General features: G+C 40.0%; 1 long non-coding RNA gene across 1 annotated transcript in view; it reads right to left on the minus strand.

Annotated features, from left to right (window-relative positions):
* Window positions 1-332: 332 nt before the first annotated feature.
* The window catches only part of LOC128120903 (uncharacterized), a 62007-nt gene continuing 36106 nt past the window's right edge, over window positions 333-26233 (minus strand). Inside the window, exons 2-3 of the long non-coding RNA XR_008221995.1 lie at window positions 5052-5118; window positions 333-2081 (exon numbers count right to left, since the gene is read on the minus strand). This is a non-coding gene — a long non-coding RNA (uncharacterized LOC128120903). The remainder of the gene's footprint in view (window positions 2082-5051; window positions 5119-26233) is intronic.

Here is a 26233-nt window from a genome sequence, read left to right on the forward strand (position 1 = left end):
TTTGTTTTGTTTTAATGTTTTCTGGTGTTTGACTGCAATACTGTTGCTATTTTTTTTTGCCTTTTTTTTTTTGGTTTTTCAAGACAAGATTTCTCTGTGTAGCTTTGAGCCTTTCCTGGAACTCACTCTGTAGCCCAGGCTGGCCTCTAACTCACAGAGATCCACCTGCCTCTGCCTCCCCAGTGCTGGAATTAAAGGCGTGCTCCACCACCGCCCGGTTCGCTATTTTCTTAATAAACTTTATTATAAAAACCTGCAATCAAATAAAAAAAATCACACACTAAATTATCGATATCCAAAGTCTATATAATTTAATGAACTTACATCCAGATAGAACTGACATTCAAAATGGAAGCTATGAAGCTTCATATTAAATTTTACACTTTCAGTACCAAACATAGTTTATGCACTTATCTATCACCAACCCCCCAAAAAGCAAAATATGATAGAACTAGAATTATAAAAACAATTAGCTTTATAACCTGTTTGATTTCTCTCTATTTTTTAAGAGATCTCTGTTTGACTAGACTTTCCTTTTTTCCCCTTTGGCCAGAGAATAAGGCCCATGTAATGTTCTTTGCCAACTCTAGGTCTGAAACATCTGAGTAAAAAAAGAAATCTATATTCGTCAAAACGTTTTTCCTTGGTTTCTAGGATTCTCAAACCCTTCTCTTTACTATTTGTTTTCTAAAACACCCAAGACTTACCGTTGTCCATCAAGAGGTAACAGAGAGAATTCATGTTTTTGTAAGGTCTTGGAATTTAGAATTTTCCCTTGATATTTTAAGTGTCATTCTATACTAGGTAGATACTCCTTCTTAACTCTGCTTTTATATCTGTTTATGACTCTATCTTTTTGAGGGAAAAATGCACCTCCATATCTGTGGCTAATACCACAGCAACAGGGCCGCTGGAATAGCAGCAGGGAGTCAAGCTTGCATTCAGCGCCCAGGGAGCATGGATCTTCTGTTCTGATCTGTGCATTAATTGTGTGCCTGTCTTTACTCATCCTGCCCTGAACAACCTACCCGAACCCCACGGCTTAGCTGTGTCCTCTGTAGCATACAATGCACAGTGTAAAAGTTTAACAAGATGACTGTTATGGAGACAGGGGCATAGACTAGGCTAAGTTACTCCACAGACCTCAAAAAGTGAAGAAAGTGCTTAGAGCTATTCCTGGTATTTACCATCCATGTAAAGGACGGTTAAGAATGCAGAGATGAATAAAGTAGGCCTGCCTTGACCTCAGTGAGTTTTAATTGTGCTAGAAGAAATATATAATTATAACCAAATAAATTAGCAAGATTGATAATTATTGTGTTATACACTATGAAAGTAGAAGTAGAATGAAACCTACTGGGGGTAAAGGAAGAAGAGTGATTTCAAATGGATGGCTGAGGAAGGGTGACACTTCAGAGGAGTGTCAACAAACAGTAAGAGGGTTCAGACACACACAGCCACAGAGAATGCCACCCCAGCAGTGGGAGAGCGAGGGTAGACATCCTGGGAGGAACCACAGAGAATGCCACCCCAGCAGTGGGAGAGCGAGGGTAGACATCCTGGGAGAAACCACAGAGAATGCCACCCCAGCAGTGGGTGAGCGAGGGTAGACATCCTGGAAGGAACCACAGAGAATGCCACCCCAGCAGTGGGAGAGCGAGGGTAGACATCCTGGGAGGAAAAGATTTTGCATTCCTGAATCAAGACTTCTTTTGAGAGGAGTCAAATATCAGCTTGATTTCTCCAAAGAAAATCATTCAGGTGACTGCAAACTGTTCCCGTCCTGCTGAGCTGGCTTTTACAGCCTGAGATGCTGATCTCGTGTAGTACATGGTACATGTTGAGATGGTACAACTGAGCAGGACTGCTGCACACCCACACCCATTTCAGACTTCACCTGCTGCTTGATTTTTGGATTTTCTGAAGATGTGTTGTAAGTTCATCTCAGTTAGAGTTTCTTTTGCTATGGCAAAACATCATGACCAAAAGCAACTTTGTGAAAGAAATGGTTTATTTCATCTTCCAGTTCCATATCACATCCATTATAAAAGGAAGTCAGTCTGGGAACTCAAGGCAGGAACCTAGAGTCAAGAAATGAAACCAAAGCTAAGAAAGGAGCACTACTTAATGACCTGTCACCCGTGGCTTGCTCACCCTACTTTCTTATAGCACTCAGGACCTCCAGCCTAGGGGTGGAACCATCCACAGTGAGATGGACCCTCCCATATCAATCACCACTGATGTCCTATAGGCTTTCCCACAGGCCAATCACAGGGGGATACATTTTCTCAACTGAGGTTTCCTCTTCTCAAGTGACTCTAGATTGTGTCAAGTTGACATAAAAGGATCTAGCACAATTGACCCAAACTTGTCAGCTTGACACACAAATGCATCACTCATCACTGTTCATCTAGAACATTTCCTTTCTTGTCAATCTCCAAGTCTTATATTAACATCGATATCACTATATAAAACATTATAACCTTTAAAAGTTCCAGTCTTTAAAAATTCAAACACTTTAAAAGTTCAGTCTCGCCGGGCGGTGGTGGCGCACGCCTTTAATCCCAGCACTCGGGAGGCAGAGCCAGGCGGATCTCTGTGAGTTCGAGGCCAGCCTGGGCTACCAAGTGAGTTCCAGGAAAGGCGCAAAGCTACACAGAGAAACCCTGTCTCGAAAAAACCAAAAAAAAAAAAAAAAAAAAAAAAAAGTTCAAAACTCTCTAAAACTCTAAACTCTCTTTAAAAATTCTAAGTCTCTTAAGTGGGCTCTTGTAAAATCAAAAATAAGTTACATACTTTCTTACTCCAAGAGGGAAGAATCAGAGCAAAGGTACAATCAAATCAAAGCAAAGCCAAAACCTGACAGTGTAAAAAGTTTAGTGCTTGACATCTGGACCCACTTATGATCCTCTGACCTCCAAAGGACCTGGGCCACTTCTGCAGTGCCCTCTGTGGGACACATGCTTTGTCTGCTAAGTTCAGGTCAGCTCTAATAAAAAGTTGCTATTCTCTTTGGTAAGCATGCTATAGTACTGGCATCTCTAAAATGTTGAGATATACAGTACACCCGGGCTACATACTCATCAATAGCCTCTCCTGGGCTATCTTCAAGAACTGTAACCCTGCTACAGGACACCAAACCTCAGCATCTCTTCGTGATCTCTTAAATCCTGGATTTTAATTTCAGCTAAGGCTTTGGATACATCAGTGTCCTCTTCTGTACTCTCACAGTGCCAAGCCTCAGTTGCTTTCCATGACTTTCCATGCCTTCAAACCCTGTACCACCTGGGAAACTCTCACACCTTATAAAATTCTGGTGCCAGCACAAGATACAGCCTTCATGTCTTCCCCCCTGGACCACAGCTTCTGTGTGCTGATTCTGAGGAAATACTTCCCAGAAGGTTGGGCTTCATTGATGCTGGTCTCTTAATCACAGTTGATTTTTTTTGGCCCCACCTAACCAGTCCAGTTGTCCCAGTAAAGCAAAGCTTTCACACTAGTGGTTCTCAATCCAAAATATCACTCAAACGTCCCTGATTGAGTCTTTGCTTCTCTCTGAAGCTTCACAAAGCAAACCTCTATTTTCTGCACTGATCTAGGGATTCTTATCTTCCACACTCCCACAGAACAGCCTGCAGAGTTATGAACACTCAATAATCTTGCCAGTCCCAAATTCAAACGTCGTGACAATCTTCCCCAAAACATACGGTCAAGTCTGTCACAGTAATACCCCACACTCCTGGTACCAATTTCTACCTTAGTTAGGGTTTATATTGCTGTGATAAAATTTCATGACCAGAATCAATTTGAGAAAGAAAGGGTTTATTGCTCCTATACTTGCGCACCAGAGTCCTTCATCCTAGGAAGACAGGTTAGGGACTCAAGGCAGGAACTTGGAGGCAAGAAATGAAGTAGGAGTCATGGAGGAGTGCCGCTTACTGACTTGCTCCCTCTGGCCTCCTTATCCTGCTGTGTCATAGCACTCAGGAACACCAGCTACAGTGAGCATCAGTTAAGAAAATGCCCCACAGGCTTGGCCCACAGGCCAGTCTAGTCAAGGCGTTTTCTCTGTTGAAATTCCCTCTTCCCAAATAATTCTAACTTGTGTCAAGCTGACATAAAGGCAGTCAGCACTAAATTGTTAATTCAACTTAGTGTTTCCCACCTCCTGATGGTTCTATCTCAATTCACCTTAGACTGAAAAATGAAATCAAAGAGCTTGAAGAGAATATTTTTGTGTAAAAGCCATGACTAAGTCAATTCCTCCAAAACCACAAAGGGATGAGAAATACTTTATATTTCTAGCTGTACTTTCTTCCCTTGCAGACAATGGGAGGTGGTAGGCAGCCACCCCAAACGACTCCTGACATCTTTCTCTTCTGCTGTTGAGACAATCCCCTCCAAGTTTAACTCTCCACAGAAATCATTTCCAACTCAAAAAGGCAGATACTCCAAGTGTCCAGCATCTTTGTTTTGAACTTTGTTTGGCTGCTTTGTTTTGAACTCTGTGTTTCCCCTAACGCCACACTTAAATTTAGTCTATGTTTCAATATGGTAGAAATGACAATTAATTACCAAAGGCCACTTTAAAAGAAAACAAATCAATTATGTTAAGGAAAAATAATGAAAAAAATTGGGGGGATGGAATCTCTTTATCTCCTTGGAATGCTATGAAGCCTTGAGAGGAGGTAGGAGAGTAAAAACTGTTCAGGACAAGCTTCTCTATTCCAAGGTGAAGACTGGGAATCACATCCTTCAAATACATTCTTCTAACTAGAATCCTGGGTCAAAACAATGAAGGAACAATCCAAGAAGCTAAAGTCAGGGTTGCAGTGATCACCCAAAACAAGGGATTTGAGCATTCCAAGACAAGTAGACTTTCTCTGATTTCTTGTTTTCCTAAGAATCAGAGTAAATTTGACATCAAGCAAAAATAATTCCCCTCCTGACTTTCTTTCTTGCTATGACTTAAAGCTGTAATATGGAGGCAGTTGATTTATAGGTCTGTAGAAATGACTGCCTTAGAATCAGCAACCGGAATAGAGACTTACCTGTGGTCTCATGGTGATTTCTATCAAGTGTCTTCTTGTTCCTTTTTGGGTGAGTTGGATCCAGTTTCTAAGAAAAATTTGGGAGAATAGGATCACACCCCTTTGAATAGCTTCTTTCAGATTGATTGAATCCATGTGTGGGCAGTCTGAGACTGCTCACCTACAGAGACCTCCCACGGGAACTAGCTAACCCCTTCCTCTGTGCTGTACATAATAACACATTGAGGTTCAGGTTGCTCTGTGGTTGGTGCCAGTCCATCAAAGTACATACAACCTACATGACTCCAGATTTCTGTACTTTTTTCTGTGTGCCTGTTCTTTCTTTATTCCTGTACCACCCTAGTCATGTTGACCCAAACCATACAGGATGTAATAGTTGTCAGTCTTTAATATCAACAGACATTTGAGTTATCAATCAACACTTCAAAAGGAGAAGAGATGCAGCAAATGGAAGTGAAATGTCTCTGCACTTCCTACGCTTTAAAATTGTGGGCAGTATACTGCTATGGTTTATAAGTTATCTGATCTAAGACATTTTACTATAACAGGATAAATGGATTAATACAAAAATTACCATTAAGGATTAAAAAAATGCTAAAACAAACAAAAACTAAAATAATAATGAATTTTATAACAGGTAGGGCAGAGAATTTGGGGTTCATGCTGATGAATGCCTGAACTGTATTAGTGAAAAGATAAGGATGATTCCAGTGAGCATTCAGAAGGCCACAGCTATTCAGAAAGTCTCAGTCTGCCTAGAGATTATGTTTGTGACCAGAATGTTGGTGGGAATGTGGATAACAAAGGACATTCTGATTAGATGTCAGCTAGAAATGGATATCAGAGTGAAGGTGACCTTTGCTGTAAGTTGGTGAAAAACTTAACTGACTCATGCGTTGTAATAGTACTTTGTGAAATGTAGAGCCTCTGATCAATGATATATTTGGTGGAATAAATATTGAGCAAATTGCTGAAGATGCATCATGATGTTTCTTAAATGCTCATAGCAAAATGCAAGAAGCAAATCAAAGACAATAAAAATGATAAGGGAAGTAGGATTTGCAAACCTGGACAATTGTTTGCTACTCTATAGTAAATAATGAGTAGGCATGTCTGGAAAAGAGCACTAAAGACGGCCACTTATCTTTTAACAAGGATCATCATGGATACACTGAAGCCAGGTGTGCTTATCAAGGTAGAGAAATGCCAACTAGGTGGTGTTTCAGAGTTTTCAAGCTGTCACATGCAGAATGCTGTCAGTTTAGAATGGGCACTCACTAATTCTAATGCAACTATTCCTGGCCATCCTTGCTATGATCCAAAGGATGTCTTAGGCCAGTCTGGGAGGGTTCAAATTATTTCCTTAGGTAAAATCTGCTTGGTGCTTCTCCTTTGTTATACAAGCATGTCTAAGCTGTGGGGGCATAGGTATCATCCCTCAGAATTCATGGGATATACTGGGGAGCTATGGAGCTCATGCAGAGAACTAATATACAAGTAATGGTACCATGTAGAACCCTCAGTATGGCAAGATGTACATGCCCCACAGAGGTGGTGGCAGGCCTATCTCTGAGACACCAGACTGGTATAGCCACCAGTGTGCAATTCCAGGCATGTGTATAATCTGTGAGCATATGACTGTAATGCATAAGAACTATTGGATGAATTGTATCCACCGAAATTATAAGAGCATGCTGTCCAAGGGCCTTGGAGAAAAAATACTCTAATAGTGAGACAAAAAGTCTCAAAGATTCAAAGCTGTGGAAGGGATACAGCCCTAGCATGTATGGGGCCCAGGGTTCCATCCCTAGCACTACAAAGCAAACAAATATATAAATACAGGCATAAACAAATGTATTATTGCTTGCCTTGTTAAGTTTTGGGTTTACTCTGAACCATTTAGACCTTTATTCTTTTCTATATCTCTTTTGTGAAATGAGGACATCTAGCATATGCTTTCCCTACCATTATGGTTTGGAAGTATGTAATTTGTTTGACCATATGTGGTCACAGCTAGAGAAAATATTGCCTCATACGATGAGTGTCTTCCATATCTGGTTTCTATACGTAGTAAAGACTCTAGTTTTAGATCTTTAAAATTTTTTTCTGAGCAATTGAACATTTGGAGCTACTGGGATGAAATTGATGTATTTGGTATATAAAAAAGATACTGATTTGGGTGGACTAGAAATTGAATCCTGTGTTCTGAATATATATGCATCCCACAATTTATATTTTGACACTTATTTCTCAATGAGGATGGCATTGATGGGGGCATCTCTTGGGAGGTGTTACACCTTGAGGACAGAACCCTCACTAACGTGATTAGAGCCCTTGTAAAAAGTCCTAAGGGCTAGAAGTGTTAATACACTTAGTAAAGGACTTGTCTTGCAAAGGGACCTGTGTTTGAGCTTCAGAACCCAGAGTCAAAGCCATGTATGATAGCAGCACATACTTGTAACATAGTGCTGAGGGTAGGGGGCAGAGATAGATGAATCTTTAGGAATTGCTAGATAGCCAACCTAGTAATCAGGAGAGATTCAGTCCAATGAGAGACACTGTTTCAAAATAAGGTGGATGACTTTCCTCTAGGCTGTCATCTGATCTCTATACACAAGCACACACACACACACACACACACACACACACACACACACACACACACACACACAATTTATATGAATAAAGGGGAAGAGCAACAGCCCTTTCCCTGATTCCATTATGTATGACACATGTAAGATGCTAGCTATGAGAAACAGGCCTTCACTAGTCACCGAAGAGGATGGCACCTTGACTTCAGAATTTTCAGCCTCCAGAACTATGAGCAATAAATGTCTACTGTTTATAACAAGTTTTTGGTCAAAGGGAACCCAAAACCCACCCAGACTATTGCCAGGGCTATTTGTTGCTCTCCGTAAACTGATGGTAAAACCCTATTGATGAAGACAACACCCACACAACTCATTGAACATAGAAAAGTCGAGCTGGTGCCTGCCTAGAGCCTTCACTGCTACAGGCTAGTGTTCATGGTACTGGAAGGTACTATACACACTACCACAGAGAAAGGTAAATGCTAACCCAGCTACAGTCCCTTCTGTCTACAATGGTGTCCTGCCTATAAGATATGCTGGTGCAATGGTGGCACCAAGCATGTGGAAGTAACCAACCAATTATCTGATTTGATTTAAGGTCCATTCCATGAGATGGAACCCATACTTGCTGCTGCTGGGGTGGCCAAGAACCCAGGACTACATATGCCAGGAACCTAGAGGAAAATGAAATACTACTGTTCTGCTGAAAGAACACAGCAATACAAAAACTCCTAACAACTCCTATACTCATAGATCAGTGCCTTGCTCATCCATCATCAGAGAAGCTTTCTCCTGCAACAGATGGGAGCAAATACAGAAACCCAAGGCCAGACAATATGCAGAGAGTGACTTAACCCTAAATGGGATGTATCTATGGAATCACTCCCCTGAGAGTTCAGGGAACCCCAAGGAAGAGGAGGTTGGAAGATTGTAAGAGTTAGAGAAGATGGAGGACATCAAGAAAACCAGGCCTTTTAAACACAGAATAACTGACACACACATGAATTCACAGATACTGAAGCAGCATGCACAGGGCATGCTTGGATCTCTATCAGATGGGATCCTAGAGCTGAAAGGAGAAGTGGACACATGCCTCCACCCCTAATCTAGAAGCAATCCTCAAATAATAACCACATGCAAATGAAAAATTAATTTTCTCTGAGGGAGTCTCAGTGGGGAAACAAACCTCTCTTAATGCTCAACAGTAGATGGCCAATGAAAAATGAACTCAAAGGCATCTTTGGAGATTCTTTGTCTCATAATATTGAGTTGGGGCTTTTTCCTCCTACAGGTTCTCTGTGTATATATTATGGCTCTGATTTTGTGTTTTTATAGGGTTACTGTACATATGAACCTGTGTTTCTGTGTCTATATGTGTTTCTTGTGCCTTTTATTTGGCTATTTTTCTTTTGGTTGTGTGCTTTCTCCTATTCTGTTTTTTAAAATCATATTTTATTTTGTTATTATTCGTTAGACGTCTGTTTGTTTTTTAAGGAAAGACAGAGGGTTGTGGGTCTGGATGGAAGGGAAGGTGGGGAGGAAATGGCAGGAAAGGAAGGGGAGAGGAGAACATAGTCAGAATATATTGTATGAAAAAGAAAAAAATTATAATGTACCCATGGAAAAGAGTTAAATGTGTAAAAGAAGAACATGAAAGGAAAGATAGTTAAGGTTTTCATGCTTAGATTCAGAACTGTCTTTTTTTTTTAACAGAATGATTTGAGAAGCATTGGTTTTAGCTTTCTTTAAAACCATCGTCGAATTCTGCAGTAAACACCTGGACCCTGGTTCTGTCAATTGGAAGATGTTTTTATTATTGCTTTAATCTTGTTGTTTGTAAGGTCTGTTTATACTGATTATTTCATTTTAGCTTAACTTGGCAGGTCATATTTGTTGAGAAAGGTATCCATTTCTTTTGGAATTTCAGATTTGTTAGAGTGTAGATATTAAGGTATGTCCTTGTGGATTGTTTTATTTCACTGTTATCTGTTATAATGTCTCCCTTTCCACTTCCACTCTTAATTTGTTCTCTTTTTCTTTGATTAATCTGTCTTAGAGTTTGTCAACCTTAAATATCCTTTAAAAGAACAAATTCCTTGTTTAATTGATTAACTTAATTTTCTCACTTCTATTTCATTGATTTCTGATGTGATTTACTTATACCTCTTTTCTTTGTTGTCTGTTTTTGAGATTCTAATTTAATTACATTTCTCCCTTCCCTTTATTCCCTCCAAACCCTCCCATATACCCCTCCCCACTCTCCTTCAAAGTCATTGCCTCTTTCTCATCAATTGTTATTACAAGAATATATATATATTCTTAAATAGAAACTGTTGAGTCCATATAATGTTACCTATTTGCATGTTTTCAGGGCTGACCATTTGTCACTAGACAACCAATTGGTGTGCTCTTCCTTGAGGAAGACCACTTTGCCTTTACTCAGTTTCCTGTAGTTCCTTGAGTATGGTGGAAGCCTCTTGGGGTTTTCCTTGCCGAGCTTGGCATGTTCCTTGTTATCAGACTTGTTCAGCTCATATTTGGGCAGTGATGTAGGTGAGACTTTACAGGTTCTGATGTTTGTAGGAGACAAAAGTCTCATAGCAAACTCCCTGATTCTCTGGCTCATCAAGGATGCTTCTCTTTGTAACCCATATCCTTTGCTAATAATCTATTAGTTTTAAAATTTTTACAAAAGCTTCTAGAATTTCTCATTATCAAGTCAACTGTGATACAACTTGAAAATTCTACATACTGAGAAAGAAATTATGGAAACAACCCAATTCATAATTGAACTATATAAATAGTGAAGAAAGAAATTGAAGAAGACACTAGAATATGGGGAGAGGGGAGCTGTACATCTTCATGGATTGGAAGAATCAATATTGTGAAAATTGCAGTCTTCCCAAGAGCAATCTATGGATTCAGTACAATCCCAATATAAATCCCAGTACTGATTTTTCACAGAAATAGAAAAAAAGCCATATTAAAATTCACCAAGAAGCAAAAAGTAAGTAAACAAACAAAAACCCAGGTCACCAAAACAACTCTTAACCAAAAGAAAACCCTGAACATTTTGTCACACCTGATTTCAACCTATACAACAGAGCCAACTAAATAAAGCATCAGAATACTGATTCAAAACCATACATGTAAATCTATGAAATAGAATAGGTGATCCAGATAAAACTTCAGCCACCAAATTTTTGACAGATATACCAAAGATGCACATTGGAGAAAAGACAATATATTCAATGCATGGTGCTAGGAAAGTTGGATAACTACATATAGAACAAAAATGGATCTGTATCTCTCATTTTGAACAAAAATAAACCCAAAATGGATGAAAGGTCTCAAAATAAACCCTGAAATGGTATAGGGAAAAGTAGGGAATACTCTACTATACGTCAAGAGGTATAGGTAAGAATTTTGCAAATATATCTCTGGCCACCCAGGAAACAACCAACAAATGGGACCTCATGAAATTTAAAAGTCTCAATAAGAGAAAACTTCTTCTGATTGGGACAATAGAATTTCTGCCCTGGATGGGATGTAATCATTGTAGTTTGGCCAGGTCAATTTCCTGGGCAAGGAACCACCTCTGAAACACATTTAGGAAGCCAGAAGCCATGCTAAATGTCAGATGGAATAATTAATTTCTTATTCAGAGATTCATCAGGACCAAATAAGCCTTAGTCACTTAGCATTACAATAATTAACTGTTCCTAGAGATTTCAGAAAGTTAGCATATGCTGGCCGAGTTTGAAGAAATAAAAGTGAAAATGTATAATAAAGAGGAGGAATTGTGAAGAAAAAAGTCTTTTAAAGAAAGCTAGATAGCCAAGGGTCAATATTCCATAAATGCCTTCCCCAAATTTAAAACTTGTGCATCTTTTTTCTCTCCCTTACCTGGTAAAATTCCATATTTTACACAAGCTCAATCTCCCCACCCCAACCCAACTGCATTCCCAGGACATGATGGCCTGGAGTAGCCAGCCCTACCCCAGCCTTTATTTCATTTCCTTTAAACCAATTCTTTAAAAACCAGTCAATCATGAAAGACTGTGAGGTGAGACCCCACCAAGTCAAGGGGGAAAAGACAGTCACCACATCTACTAGAATAAAAACAAGGTGAATTTTCCACTCCAGCGGGTCTTGGCACACACGGTGGAAAAAGAAATTGCCTTGCCAAGTTTAAAAACAATAAACTTTTGCACAGCAAAGGAAACTGTCAATCAACTGCAAAAGCAGCCCAAAGAATGGAAAAAAAGTCTTCCAGCTCTACATCTGATTAATAGGTAGAACACAAAGGAACAACAACAAGAGAGGGGTGCCATGATTCTGAACCGTGAATTCTTAAAAGAAGCAATACAAATGGCTAATAAATATGGTAAAAGTTGTTTGATGTATTTAGCCCCAAGAGGAATGCATATATTTATCCCCAAGAGGAATGCACATAAAACTTCTGTGAGATTCCATACTACCTCCAACAAAATGGCTATCATCCAAAACAAAACCACAAAATAGGCTGTACAACCTGTGCACAGGCCCATCCCAAGGAGAAACCTAGGCCTTCTATTGATGACATTGCTGCACTCCCAGGCCTAGCTGGTACATTGCAGTCTGCACCAGCCCAAGCTGGTGAGTTCCCCAGAACCTTACCCCACAATGCTGTCCCCACATTCTCAGGTTTAGCTGGGATTCTGCAGCTTGTGCACCAACCCAGCCAGGTAAGTGACCCATTCACATCATGATCATACTTCTAGGCCCAGCTCAACTAGCACAGCTTGCACACCAGCCCAAGCAGACCCAGCCTGGAGTCACAGTCCCAAAATGTCTTGGTTACCACCAAAGTGGAGTTGCCTTTATTTCTCTCCCAATCAAAAATCATATTCATATGCTTATATACATAATTTTAATGGAGTTATACCACATGGGACAATAATGCTGATAGTGCCTCCCAAGAGTCATGGCCTGTCTCACAATAACACCAGTAATAGGTACGGGAAACAGCACTCTGAGTTGTTGAACAGGGTATCAAGAGACTCCAAAATCAATATTGGTTATTGGTTTTGCTCTAGGTTGTCGCCCAGAATTTGAAGGTAAGACCCTATTTCTAAAGATAGTATGTGCTTTGGCACAGAACTTAGAAGAACCAAGCAGGAACTGACCGGGAAGCCTTCTCCCTGAGAACTGGCTCTCGTAATATCTAATGAGCTATGCAAGCTGCCAGTGAGAAAAAAGGAATAAACAGACCCATACACCTATAAAGCCTATAAACCACAACAATGACAGGCCTAGAGAGACATTCCCAATGGGTAACTCGACAAATGTCTCTGCAGGTAACAGCATTTGCTTCTCTTATAGAGGACCTGGGTTTGGTTCCCAGCTCCCACATGCCAGTTCACAAACATGCTTAACTCCAGTTCTGGGGAATCTCTTCTGGTTTTGTGTGTACCAGTCATGTATGTGGTACACAGATATACATACAGGCCAAGCGCTCAAACATAAAAACAAATAAATCTTTAAAAGTGAGTTATCCCTAATGGTACGTTAGTGTCACATTTATCCTAATGTCTGTCTAACTGGACTTAAGGCAGACTTAATAGGAAGAAATTTTCTCCTGGTACTGTTGACCTAGCCAACTACTTGTGGCTAGAGAGGTCATTGACACTGGAGGAGAACTGAACTATTACCATTTTCCCAAACCAATACAAGTATTCTACATATTCATCCTTATGTCCACATATAAGTATAGGTCTCACTGTTTATCAAAGAAGCTTCTTTTTTCAGCAGATGGAGAGATCATAACTTGTCAAAATGCAGAGAACAAGTGACCATGGGGTTCCCAATCCCAACCCCTACTAGTACATCTACAATGAAACCCCTACACCTAATGCTTAGGAGACATCATGGAAGTGAGAGTGGGAAGTTGAAAGAGCAAGAGGACTAGGCCACTCTCTGCTAGACAGTGCCTTCTAGACATGCAAGGACAGCTGTACCCATGAAATCTCAATAATGTGTTACCTAAAGAAGACCTGAGTAAAGGCAACACAAGTCAACCTGCTAACATGGATGGGAAAAGTCTTACTCTTGTATAATATTAGAAGGGCCAGTCTTAATATTATACATCCCAGGGGCTCAGGAGAGAAAACTACTAATGCGAGGTCTGTTTTCGGGAAAGTAGAATCTCAGTACACCGAGCTCTTTAGTCCATTCACTTTAATTCACCATTCAGTCTCTAGCTTTACAGTTATATACCCAATCACAGTCCTCCCCTCCAGCCAGGTCTCCAGGTCTGAATCCTGCAAGGTCATAAAGGCTGGTAAGAGTTCCCTCAGGCAGTGATTGTCAGGCTTTCTTCTATGACCTGAAAACGGAGTGGTTAAGGGAGGAGATCAGCTGAGAGCTAACATCAGTTAGCATATCAAAAAGGGAATGTATGTGCTCAATCTATATTCCTAGGAGTGGTTAGATAAGAAGTTAGGGGTCTATAAAGTTAGGAAGACTGTAAGAAAGGAGGGTCTGGGCTAAACTGTGTGAACCTATTACTTAAGGTCCACTTGACCTAGGTGATGTCTCCTTGTGGAATTTACCTTAAATCAGGAGACTAGCTTGTGGTGATTTGGACTTCTATTTCTGTTAGTTCTAGAATGTGGCTAAGGGAGATATCTGATTCCAAGTGCTGAAAGGGGACAAACGATGGGCTGGGGGGAAGGAAGCCTTTCCTGAGGCTATTCTCCAAACACCTTGAATGTGTATGTCCAGAGAGCAATCAGTAAGTACACACTGTTAGCAATTCTTAGGGAAAAATCAATTGGAAAAACTATGAAGGCACACATGATTTTCATAACAGAAGACAGCTGATATATAACACGCCAAATAACACAAAAGCTCCTTGGAATTTGGCTTCCTCTGAAGGAATTCCTTGATCCTTTCAGGTAGTGGCTTTGCCATAACCATCTGAGTTCTTTTTTTTTTTTTTTTAATTTATTTTGCAATACAATTCAGTTCTACATATCAGCCACGGATTCCCTTGTTCTCCCCCCTCCCGTCCCCCTCACCTTCCCCCCAACCCCCCCCCCCCATTCCCATCTCCTCCAGGGCAAAGCCTTCCCCACAGACTGAGGTCAACCTGGTAGACTCAGTCCAGGTAGGTCTAGTCCCCTCCTCCCAGGCCGAGCCAAACAATCCTGCATAGCTCAGCCGTTAAAGGCTAGGCTCACAACCATCTGAGTTCTTAAGATATATCCCAGAGCATTTTACCAGGCCCTAACCCTAGGTGGAGAACTACAGACCATCAGTGGCTGCTATTTGAGAGAGATTAGGGAGTAACGTGGCAATATGAAGGGGTCAGAAGGGTAAAAAGGAGGAGTATGAATTACACAAATGCAGTACTTATGTATGAAGTTTTCAAGAAAAAAATTAAACTTAAACAAGGCAATAATGGTAATAAGGCTGTAGGAAAAGAGGGATCCTTATTCACTGTTGCTGAGAAAGTAAACTGGTACAGTCATTATGAGACTCATTGCAGGGGGAGTCTCAGAATTATAAAAATAAAGCCACCAGATGATCCAGCAGTACCATTCATGGGACTTCCCTCAAAGGACTCCATAACTCCATCAAAGGATGGAGACACACTCGCATCCATGTTCATGGCATCTCTATTTACAAGAAACAGGAAATGGACTTACCTACACACTTCTCAGCTAATGAATGAGTAATGAAAACTGTGCCACACTTACACAGTGGAATGTCATTTGCTGCACAGAAAAGTGCAATTTGAAAAGAACAAAACGTATGGAATGGAAAATTATATTGAATGGAGCAATCTAGACCCAGAAAAGCAAACACCATGCATTCACCCTCATAGGTGACTCATAGCTTTGAATTTTTAATTTTTGTGTTTTAGTTGGAGTATCTGTAAAGGGCCATAAGAGATGAGGCGGATGCCTGGAATGAGGGATAGTAGAAACACATGCAAGATGAAAGCAGAGTGAGAGGAACACTAGGTGCAAAGGTTTAAATGGGGATCAAGGGAGGGAAGATGTGTATTTGGAAGTCAGGCAACCAAGATGTATAATATAAGGAAAGCCCTTATATTTATACTAAGTTATAAAGCGACTAAAAGACCTAATTGTTTTTTTATGTTAGAATGGAGGCATCTCGCATGCATGGATAATGTTCTTTCCAGAATCCATAGGTCTTTAAACAAATATCTCAGTGCCAGGTATGGGCTCTCTTCCTGGGACCAGGAACCTTCCAGAAGCTCCCAAAATAATGGAGGCTATTGTCATTGCTCTGGTCACACACCAGAATTAGGTAGTAAGACCCTGTTGCTGAAGACATCACGCCCTCAGTACAAAACACACAGATAACTCAAACTGGAACTAAGCTAGCTGCATTCACAGTCCTGGACGGTGCTATGCAGGCTGCTAGAGGAAAAAAGAAAAAAAAAAAACAACTTGCAGTAGCCGTAGCCAGCTGTGGCTCCTGAGCATCACAATACCAACCTTCCAAGCCAGATGTTCCCATTGTGAAATCACTTTGTCACCTGGAAGTCACAGATCAAACAGAAAGTGTTCCCTACGCACTATGATGCGGCTATCTTCTGGGATTTCTCTTGGACTATTGGGTCTCCACAGGATGGAGAATGAAGTCTTTTAGACAGCATCTCTGAGGAGTCCTTGCTATTTGTTATTTCTTTAGCCCTCTTTGACTGCAGAAACACAGCCACATGCATGTGGCAGCTAATTTTAAACCTACTGGATCCTGGAAGAAGTTGAACTTTCAAATTTTCTTCACTTTATGATGTTTATTCTGCAGCCAACAGGGTACAATATAATACAGAGAGTGTATATGTTTTGCAATAAGGAATACTGAAGAAGAAAAAAAAGATGGAGGGAAGAAGAACATCATCCCATGATACAGGAAAATACAACCAATGTCATCTTCGTATCAAGTGACTTTAGGAAGCATAGTTCCCAGAGGCAAGAAAACAAAATGACTGGGTCCCCTGTGATTCAGCTTTGTGTCCAGTCTATTTTCATTATTGCTGGTGTATGGGGTTCCTGTCTATCTGCCCCTCCAGATCCAGTCCTGACCCTTCTTCACTTGGCTGTAAACCCTGGAGGTTGACATGGCTAAACTACATCAATGGAATTCTGTATTCCTTGACTTCCAATAGGCTTCCACAGAAAGGAATCACTGCCTGAGGGTCAGAATGAAAAGGGGAAATGAGACCACCACACTTGTTCTTACTCACATCTGTTAATGGGTATACTGGCTAATAGACATCCCCTTCTACAGTCCACTCTCTCCTCTAGAAAGCTATTTCCTGTGACCCTTCAGGCCAAGAAACAGAAGGTGGTATTACAGTCCTGCTGCTGTCTTTCTCAGAGTATTCCATCATACTCACACACATGATCCATATATTACAAAGAGTTTCTTTCGTAAGCTCTTCTCAAACTCACTGTTTGGTTGTGATGTCTTTGCAGCCTAGATCAGTCAGTCTCTGAAGATGGCATCCTTTGTAAGGGGGCAATGGTGGTTACTGTGCTTGCCACTGTAACTGTGGCCTACAGGCAAGAATACCCTGGTATAAAGTACACTATATTGGTAAAATGTCACGAGCTATTTGAGCTCACTGAGAAGATGGTTCTGGAAATAGGGTTGGCTCCCCTACTTCAGTCCCATGAATTTTTATGTCAAGTGCTCTCCAGAACCCTCTATCCTGGATATTCTTGTTTTTATAGCTGTGTAATGAATAGAAATAAAACAGTAAGCAGCTAAATGTATTTAAAACATTGAGGGTTTTAGAACAGCTGGATGGTTACTATTTCTATCTGGGGTTACTATTATTTATCTCATAATATAAAAACTCCTATAATAGAGATGAGAAGCTGGACACTCATTCATAGAGAGAGCTCTGATTACCTCAACCTCCCCACTCAGTTTATGCTGGATGATTCGAAGCACCTGGTTTGATGATGCCATCTATCTGCTCTGATTGGTTCTTATACTTAGAAGCCTTACCCTTCGGGGCACACTGATCAGGCCCTTTGATCAAGGACTGCAGATGGCTGCCTCAGTGGGTATAACTCCAGTCAATTTATGCTGGATGTGTGTAAGCCTCTGATTTGATTATGTTATCTTTGCTTTCTCAATCAGGCTACCCCAGTCATCTCTGCTGGATACTGCAAGCACCTGACTTGATAATATTTGCAACCTCTTGCTGTGTCTTTGTATCTGCTGCCTGCTATTTATGCTTTCACTGTCCCTTGCTTGTACTTAATAAACTTACTAATTCTAACCAAAAAGTGTGGTGAGCATATATTATTCTCTGGACCAACAGAAAACCTCAGGAGGGAAAAAAAATCATTTCACACATGGACCCTACCCTTTCCTTTCTTTCTAACTTCCCCCATCTTCTCATCCAAGTGAAATGGTAATGCAATATAACAGATGACAGTTCTGGGAGAGGCAGTGCACTCATAGCTGGATGGTGGTCTGAAAGAGGCAGGTGAAGAACAATTTAAGTTTGCCTTGATGAACACACGTTGTGGCCTCAGTATTTGGCATGCTGTGTTTAGCTCATATTTAGTTCCTGTTTAAACTTGCATTAGGATACATGGCTTCTGACTATCTCAGCTTCATCCTGTTTGACAAATCATAATTTTTATGTATCTCCTAAGATTGGAGTTGAGTGGGTTGATGTATGGTAAGTACTTACAACAATGTTCAATGTGAGTAACAAATATATGTGTATATGTAGATGAATATGTTCAAGGTTCACTGAATCGTAATTGTTGGTACTTCTCTTTCCGTACCCTTTCTTTTTCTAGGCCCTCAGTTTCCGCCTCCTCCTCCACTTCTTTTCATAAATACTTTTTTTCAGCAAATCTGATGTTTCAGTCAGCTTTGTTCATCCCAGGAAGCTAAGAATTCTGGATTTAGGATTCAGCTGGGGTGGTTTCCAAAAGTCTGCATTCCAGCCATGACTTTAACTCTAGCTTCTAATGAACAGTGAAAAAAAAGATTTCGTCTACTCTGAGCCCCCATTCCCTGGGTTGATTACAAACCAAGAAGTGCATTTTATTTTAAATTCTGTACAGTTAGTGTGGAGAAGAAATACAAATGACAAGCAAGCACTTACATTATTTTAAAGATGTCCCGTATCCTTTTCCATCAAGGAAATGGACATCAAAACTACACTGAGATCACATCTCACTCCAGTGCAGCCACTTTAGACACCAATCTGGAGGTATCTTAAAAACTGAAGAAAGAGCCCCTCCCCCCAGCCATTGGAGCCCCAGGGACTGGGCAGCTGCCTCTTCTCTGACCCCTCACCAAGAAAACAGCCCCTTCAATACCAGTGACCACCGGAGTCATAAGTCCACCTTGCACCGACTGGGAACAGGTAAGGCCCCATCTCCAAACTGGGCAGACCAGCACCCTAGCCCCTAGGCCCCAGGGGCATATTCTGTGCCCCTCCCCCCAGTAATTGGAGTCCCAGGGACCAGACAACTGCCTCTTACACCACCCCCTCACCAAGCTTACCATCCCCTGCTGCACTAGTGAACATCAGAGCCATTAGCTGCATCAATTAGGAATAGCTGCTCCCTGAGACAGAGCCCACTAGTGCTCATTGGACTAAGAGCTGCTCCCTGAGACACAAAATCCATCATCACTGATTGGAGCAAGAGCCCAGAATAGACCAAGAGCTCCCATTAGACCAAGAGTATCAATCAGACCAAGAAAGGCTCCCTCAGACACAGTCACCAATTGCACAGAGTGGAGGAAGAGATGAGTAGACACCAGTGCAAAAATAGTCAACAACATAAAGACCAATATGGCACCATCAGAAGCTAGGGATTCTACATCAGCAAGACCTGAACATCCCAACACAGAAGAAACAGAAGAAATCAACCTTAAAATGACTTTAAGAAGATGATAGAGGTCTTTGAAGAGGAAATGAAAAATTCCCTTAAAGAAATCAAAGAAAAAACAAACAAAAAATTGGAAGAAATCAATAAATCCCTTAAAGAAAGCCAAGAAAAAGCAATTAAACAAGTGAAGGAAACAGTCCAAGATTTGAAAATTGAATTAGAGGAAATAAAGAAGACACAAACTGAGGGAATGCAGGGAATGGAAAATCTGAGTAAATGAACAAGAACTACAGATGCAAGCATAACTAACAGAATGCAAGAGATGGAAGAAATAATACCTGGCATTGAAGATACGATAGAGGAAATAGATTCATCAGTCAAAGAAAACCCTAAAGCCAAAAAAGTCATAACACAAAACGTTCAGGAAATTTGGGACACCATGAAAATACTAAACCTAAGAATAATAGTGATAGAACAAGGAGAAAAATACCACCTCAAAGGGACAGAAAATATATTCAACAAAATCATAGAAGAAAACTTTCCCAACTCAAAGAAGGAAATGCCTATGAAGATACAAAAAGCATACAGAACAACAAATAGACTGGATCCCAAAAAAAGTCCCTTGCCACATAATAATCAAACTACTAAACATACAGAATAAAGAAACAATATTAAGAGCTGCAAAGGAAAAAGGCTAAGTAACATATAAAGGCAGACCCATCAGAATAACACCTGATTTCTCTATGGAGACTCTGAAAGCCAGAAGGTCCTGGATAGACATTATGCAGATACTAAGAGACCATGGATGCCAACCCAGACTATTATATCCAGCAAAACTGTCAATTGCCATAGACAGAGTAAACAAAATATTCCAAGATAAAACCAGATTTAAACAATACCTATCCACAAATCCAGCCCTACAGAAAGCACTAGAAGAAAAAATGCAACCTAAGGAAGTTATATACAGCCATGAAAACACAGGCAATAGATAATTCCACACCAAAAAATACCAAAGAAGAGAAACACACAACACTACCACCAAAAAATAACAAAAATTAACAATCACTGATCATAAATATCTATTAATATCAATGGTCTCAATTCACCTATAAAAAGACACAAGCTAACAGAATGGATACAAAAACAGGATCCATCCTTCTGCTGCATACAAGAAGCACACCTTAACTTCAAAGACAGACATTATGTAAGAGTCATGGGTTGGAAAAAGACTTTCCAAATGGACCTAACGAGCAAGCTGGAGTTGCTATCCTAATATCTAATAAAATAGACTTCAAACTAAAATCAACTAAAAGAGATTGGGAAGGACATTATATATTTATCACAGGGGAAATCCACCAAGATGAAGTCTCAATTCTGAACATTTATGCCCCACATACAAGGGCACCCACATTTGTAAAAGAAACATTTAGTAATCATTTAGTAATGTGCTTAAATCGCACATCAAATCCCACACACCAGTAGTGGGAGATTTCAACACCCTACTCTTGCCACTGGATAGATCTGCCAGACAGAAACTTAACAGAGAAATAAGGGACCTAACAAAAGTTATTACACAAATGGACTTAATAGCTATCTACAGAACATTCCACCCTAACACAAAAGAATATACTTTCTTCTCAGCACCCTTTGGAACCTTCTGTAAAATTTGCTCAGTCACAAAGCAAATCTCAACAGCTACAAAAAAAAAAAAAAAAAAAAAAAAAAAAAAAAAAAAAAAAAAAAAAAAAAGGAATAACCTCCTGTGTTTTATCAGACCACCATGGCTTAAAGTTAGATTTCAACAACAAAAATTACAGAAAGCCTACAATCTCATGGAAACTAAATAATGCCCAAATGAATTACCAATGGGTCAAGGAAGAAATAAGAAAGAAATTAAAAATTTCCTAGAATTCAATGAAAATGAAAGTATAACATACCCAAACTTATGAAATACTATGAAAGCAGTACTAAGAGAAAAATTCATAGCACTAAATGCCCACACAAAGAAGGTGGAGAAATCTCATACTAGTGACTTAATTGCATACCTGAAAGCTCTAGAACAAAAAGAAGCAAACTCACTCAGGAGGAATCGATGCCAGGAAATAATCAAATTGAGGGCTGAAATCAATGAAATAGAAACAATGAGAACAATACAAAGAATCAATAAAACAAATAGTTGGTTCTTTGAAAAAAAATCAACAATATAAATAAGCCCTTATCCAAATTAACCAAAAGGCAGAGAGAGAGAGAGAGCACCCAAATTAACAAAATCAGAAATAAAAAGGGAGACATAACAACAGACAATGAGGAAATTCAGAGAATCATCAGGTTATACTTCAAAAACCTGTACTCCACAAAACTGGAAAATCTAAAAGAAATGGACTATTTTCTGGATAGGTACCACAAACCAAAATTAAATCAAAACCAGATAAACTAATTAAATAGACCAATAACCCCTAAGGAAATAGAAACAGTCATTGAAAGTCTACCAACCAAAAATAGCCCAGGACCAGATGGTTTCAGCACAGAATTCCACTAGATTTTCAAAGAAGAGCTAATTTCAATACACTTCAAATTATTCCATACAATAGAAACAGAAGGAACATTACCAAACTCTTTTTATGAGGCTACAGTTACCCTGATACTCAAACCATACAAAGATGCAACAAATAAAGAGAATTACACAACAGTCTCCCTCATAAACATTGATGCAAAAATACTCAATGAAATACTGGCAAACCTAATCCAAGAACAAATCAAAAAAATTATCCACCATGACCAAGTAGGCTTCATCCCAGGAATGCAAGGATGGTTCAATGTACAAAAATTTGTCAATGTGATACACCATATAAACAAACTGAAAGAAAAAAACCCCAAATGATCATCTCATTAGATACTGAAAAGGCCTTTTACAAAATCCAACACCCCTTCAAGATAAAGGACCTAGAGAGATCAGGAATACAAGGAACATACTTAAACATAATAAAGGTAATTTACAGTAAGCCAACAGCCAACATCAAATTTAATGGAGAGAAACTCAAAGCAATTCCACTAAAATCAAGAACAAAACAACTCCCCATATTTATTCAGTATAGTACTTGAAGTTCTAGTTAGAGTAATAAAACAACAAAAGGGGGTCAGAGGATAGAAATTGGAAAGAAAGAAGTCAAAATTTCATTATTTGCAGACAATATGATAGTATACATAAGTGACCCCAAAAATTCTACTATAGAATTCCTTCAGTAATGTGGCAGCATACATTACTGACTCAAAAAAAAAAAAAAAACCAGTAGCCTGCCTGCCTGCCTATATACAAATTATAAATGGACTGAGAAGAAATCAAAGAAATATTACCCTTTACAATAGCCATAAATAATATAAAATACCTTGGGGTAATTCTAACTAAGCAAGTGAAGGACCTGTATGATAAGAACTTTAAGTCCCTGAAGAAAGAAATTGAAGAAGAAAATGGAAAGATCTCCCATGCTCATCAATAGGTAGGATTAACAGAGTAAAAACGGCAATCTTACCAAAAGCAATCTACAGATTCAATGCAATCCCCCTCAAAATACCAACACAATTCTTCACAGACTTGGAAAGAACAATACTCAACTTCATATGGAAAAACAAAAAACCCAGGAAAGCTAAAATAATCGTGTACAGTAAGGCAACCTCTGGAGGCATCACGATCCCTGACTTCAAGCTCTTCTATAGAGCTATAGTAATAAAAACAGCTTGGTACTGGTGTAAAAGCAGATATATGGACCAATGAAATCGAATTGAAGACCCTGACGTTAATCCGCACATTGTGAACACTTGATTTTTGACAAAAAAGCCAAAACTGTACCATCAAAAAGGAAAGCATCTTCAACAAATGGTGCTGGCATAACTGGATGTCAACATGTAGAAGACTGCAAATAGATCCATATCTGTTGCCATGAACAAAACTCAAGTCCAAGTGGATCAAAGACCTCAACATAAATCCAGTTACACTGAACTTGATAGAAGAGAAAGAAGTAAATAGTCTTGAGCCCATTGGTATAGGATACCACTTCCTAAATATAACAGCAGTAGCACAGACACTGAGAGCAACAATTAATAAATGGGAGCTCTTGAAACTGAGAAGGACACAGTCAATAAGACAAAATAGCAGCCTATAGAATGGGAAAAGTTCTTCACCAACCTCACATCTGACAGAGGGCTGATCTCCAAAATATATAAAGAACTCAAGAAAATAAGCATCAAAATACCTAACAATCCAATTTAAAAAATGAGCTACAGAGCTAAACAGAGAATTCTCAACAGAAGAATCTCAAAAGACTGAAAGACATTTAAGGAATTTCTCAACATCCCTAATCATCAGGGAAATGCAAATCAAAATGACTCTGAGATACCATCTTACACCTGTCAGAATGGTTAAGATCAAAAACACTGAAGACAGCTTATGTTGGAGAGGAGATGGGACAAGGGAAACACTCCTACACTGTTGGTGGGAGTGCAAATTTGTACAGCCACTTTGGAAATCAGTATGGCAGTTTCTCAGAAAATTGGGAATCAATCTTCCTCAAGACCCAACTATGCCACTCTTGGGCATATACCCAAGGAATACTCAATCATACCACAAGGACACATGCTCAACTATTTTCATAGCAGCATTATTCATAATAGCCAGAACCTGGAAACAACCTAGATGCCTGTCAACTGAAGAATGGATTAAGAAAATGTGGTACATATACACAATGGAGTACTACTCAGCAGAGAAAAACAATGACATCATGAAATTTGCAGGCAAATGGGTGGAACTAGAAAATATCCTGAATGAGGTAACCCAGACTCAGAAGGACAAACATGGTATGTACTCACTCATAAGTGGATACTAGGTGTAAAGCAAAGGATAACCAGACTGGAACCCACAGCTCCAGGGAGGCTAGCTAGCATGGAGGACCCTAGGAAAGACGCATGGATCACCCAGTGAAGGAGAATTAGATGAAATCTACATGAGCAAACTGGGGGTGAGGGAGGTAATGGAGGGCAAGGGATGGGGCATGAGAACATAGGGGAACGGGAGGTTCAAGCTGGAATAGGGACAGAGTGAGAGAGCAAGGAAAGAGATATCGTGATAAATGAAGACATCGTGTGAATAGAGAGAAATAGTTCTAGGGAGGTTCCCAGGGACCCACAAGGATGACTCCACCTTAGACTACTGGCAATAGTCGAGAGGGTGCCTGAACTGACCTACTCTGATGATCAGATGGCTGAATACCCTAACTGTCATCATAGAGCCCTCATCCAGTGACTGATGGAAGCAGATGCAGAGATCCACAGCCAAATGCCAGGCAGAGCTCCAGGAGTCCAATCGATGAGAGAGAGGAAGTATTCTATGAGCAAGGGACATCAAGATCATGAAGGGAAAATGTACAGAGATGGCCAGCCAAACTAGTGGAAAGGCATGAACTGTGGACCAATAGCTGAGGAGCCCCCATGGTACTGGACTAAGCCCTCTGGATAGGTGAGACAGTTGTTTAGCTTGAATTGTTTAGGGGGCCCCAGGTAGCAGGATGGGACCATCCCTGGTGCATGAGCCGACTTTTTGGAGCCCAGTTCCTATGGTGGGATACTTTGTGCAGCCTTGGTGCAGGGATGAGTGGCTTAGACTTGCCTCAACTGAATGCACCAGACTCTGCTGATTCCCCATGGGAGACCTTGCCTTGGAGGAGGTGGGAATGGGGGCTGGGTTGGTGGGGAAGGTTTGGGGGTAGGCGGAGGGAGGAGAGAGGAATCTATGGTTGGTACATAAAATGAATAGAAAATCTCTTAATAATAATAAAAAAACTGAAAAAAGAGCTGCCATATGGCAGCATTGTACCACTTCTGAGAAGATACCCAAAGGACTCCATACCTGCCAACAGAGATTCAAACTATTTGCAATAGTTTGAAAAAGAAATGTTTCCCACAGGTTCAGGCATTTGAATGTCTGGTCCTCATCTGGTGTCACTGTTTGGAGAGGTCATGGGGATGTGTATCCTTGGTAGAGGAAATACCTCATTGGGGGCAGGCTTTGAGAATTGAAAACCTCAGCCCACTTCCAGTTCTCTCTCTTCTTCATGATTGCAGCGTCCTGTTGCCATCCTTACTTCTTGCTGACATGGCTCCTCACCTGAGTGACTCATATCTCTCTAGAACTGTAAGTCACAATAAACTCTTTTCCTTGTGTTACCTTTGGTCATGGCACTTTATCATAGCAACAGAAAAGTGACTAATAAAATGATCATCACAGCTCTAGTCATACTAGCTAGGAAATAGAAGCAGTCTAAATGCCCATCAACTGATGAATGAATAGGAAAAATGTGGTATATACACAATGCAATTTTATTTGCTGTAAAGAAAAATTCACTTGTGAAATTTACAGGAAAGTTAATAGAACTGGGAACACACACACACACACACACACACACACACACACACACACACACACACACACACATGCATGTGTGAGGTTACTCCTAGAAATACAAATGTCTCTTTTTCTTTCTCATATGTGGATCATAGCTTTGAATTTTTAGATTTTTGTGTTTAATTTGAAATGCTCATCAACACCAGGAAACTGTCATGTAGTGGAGGAAATATCTGAAATGAGGATAGTAGAACATGTGAAAGGAGAGGTGGAATACTGGGGTGACTAGGTTCAGTCATGGAAAGATGTGGA

The sequence above is a fragment of the Peromyscus californicus genome, unplaced genomic scaffold (assembly GCF_007827085.1).
Source record: "Peromyscus californicus insignis strain IS unplaced genomic scaffold, ASM782708v3 Scaffold_11__1_contigs__length_118956290, whole genome shotgun sequence".
In the NCBI taxonomy this organism is placed as follows: domain Eukaryota; kingdom Metazoa; phylum Chordata; class Mammalia; order Rodentia; family Cricetidae; genus Peromyscus; species Peromyscus californicus.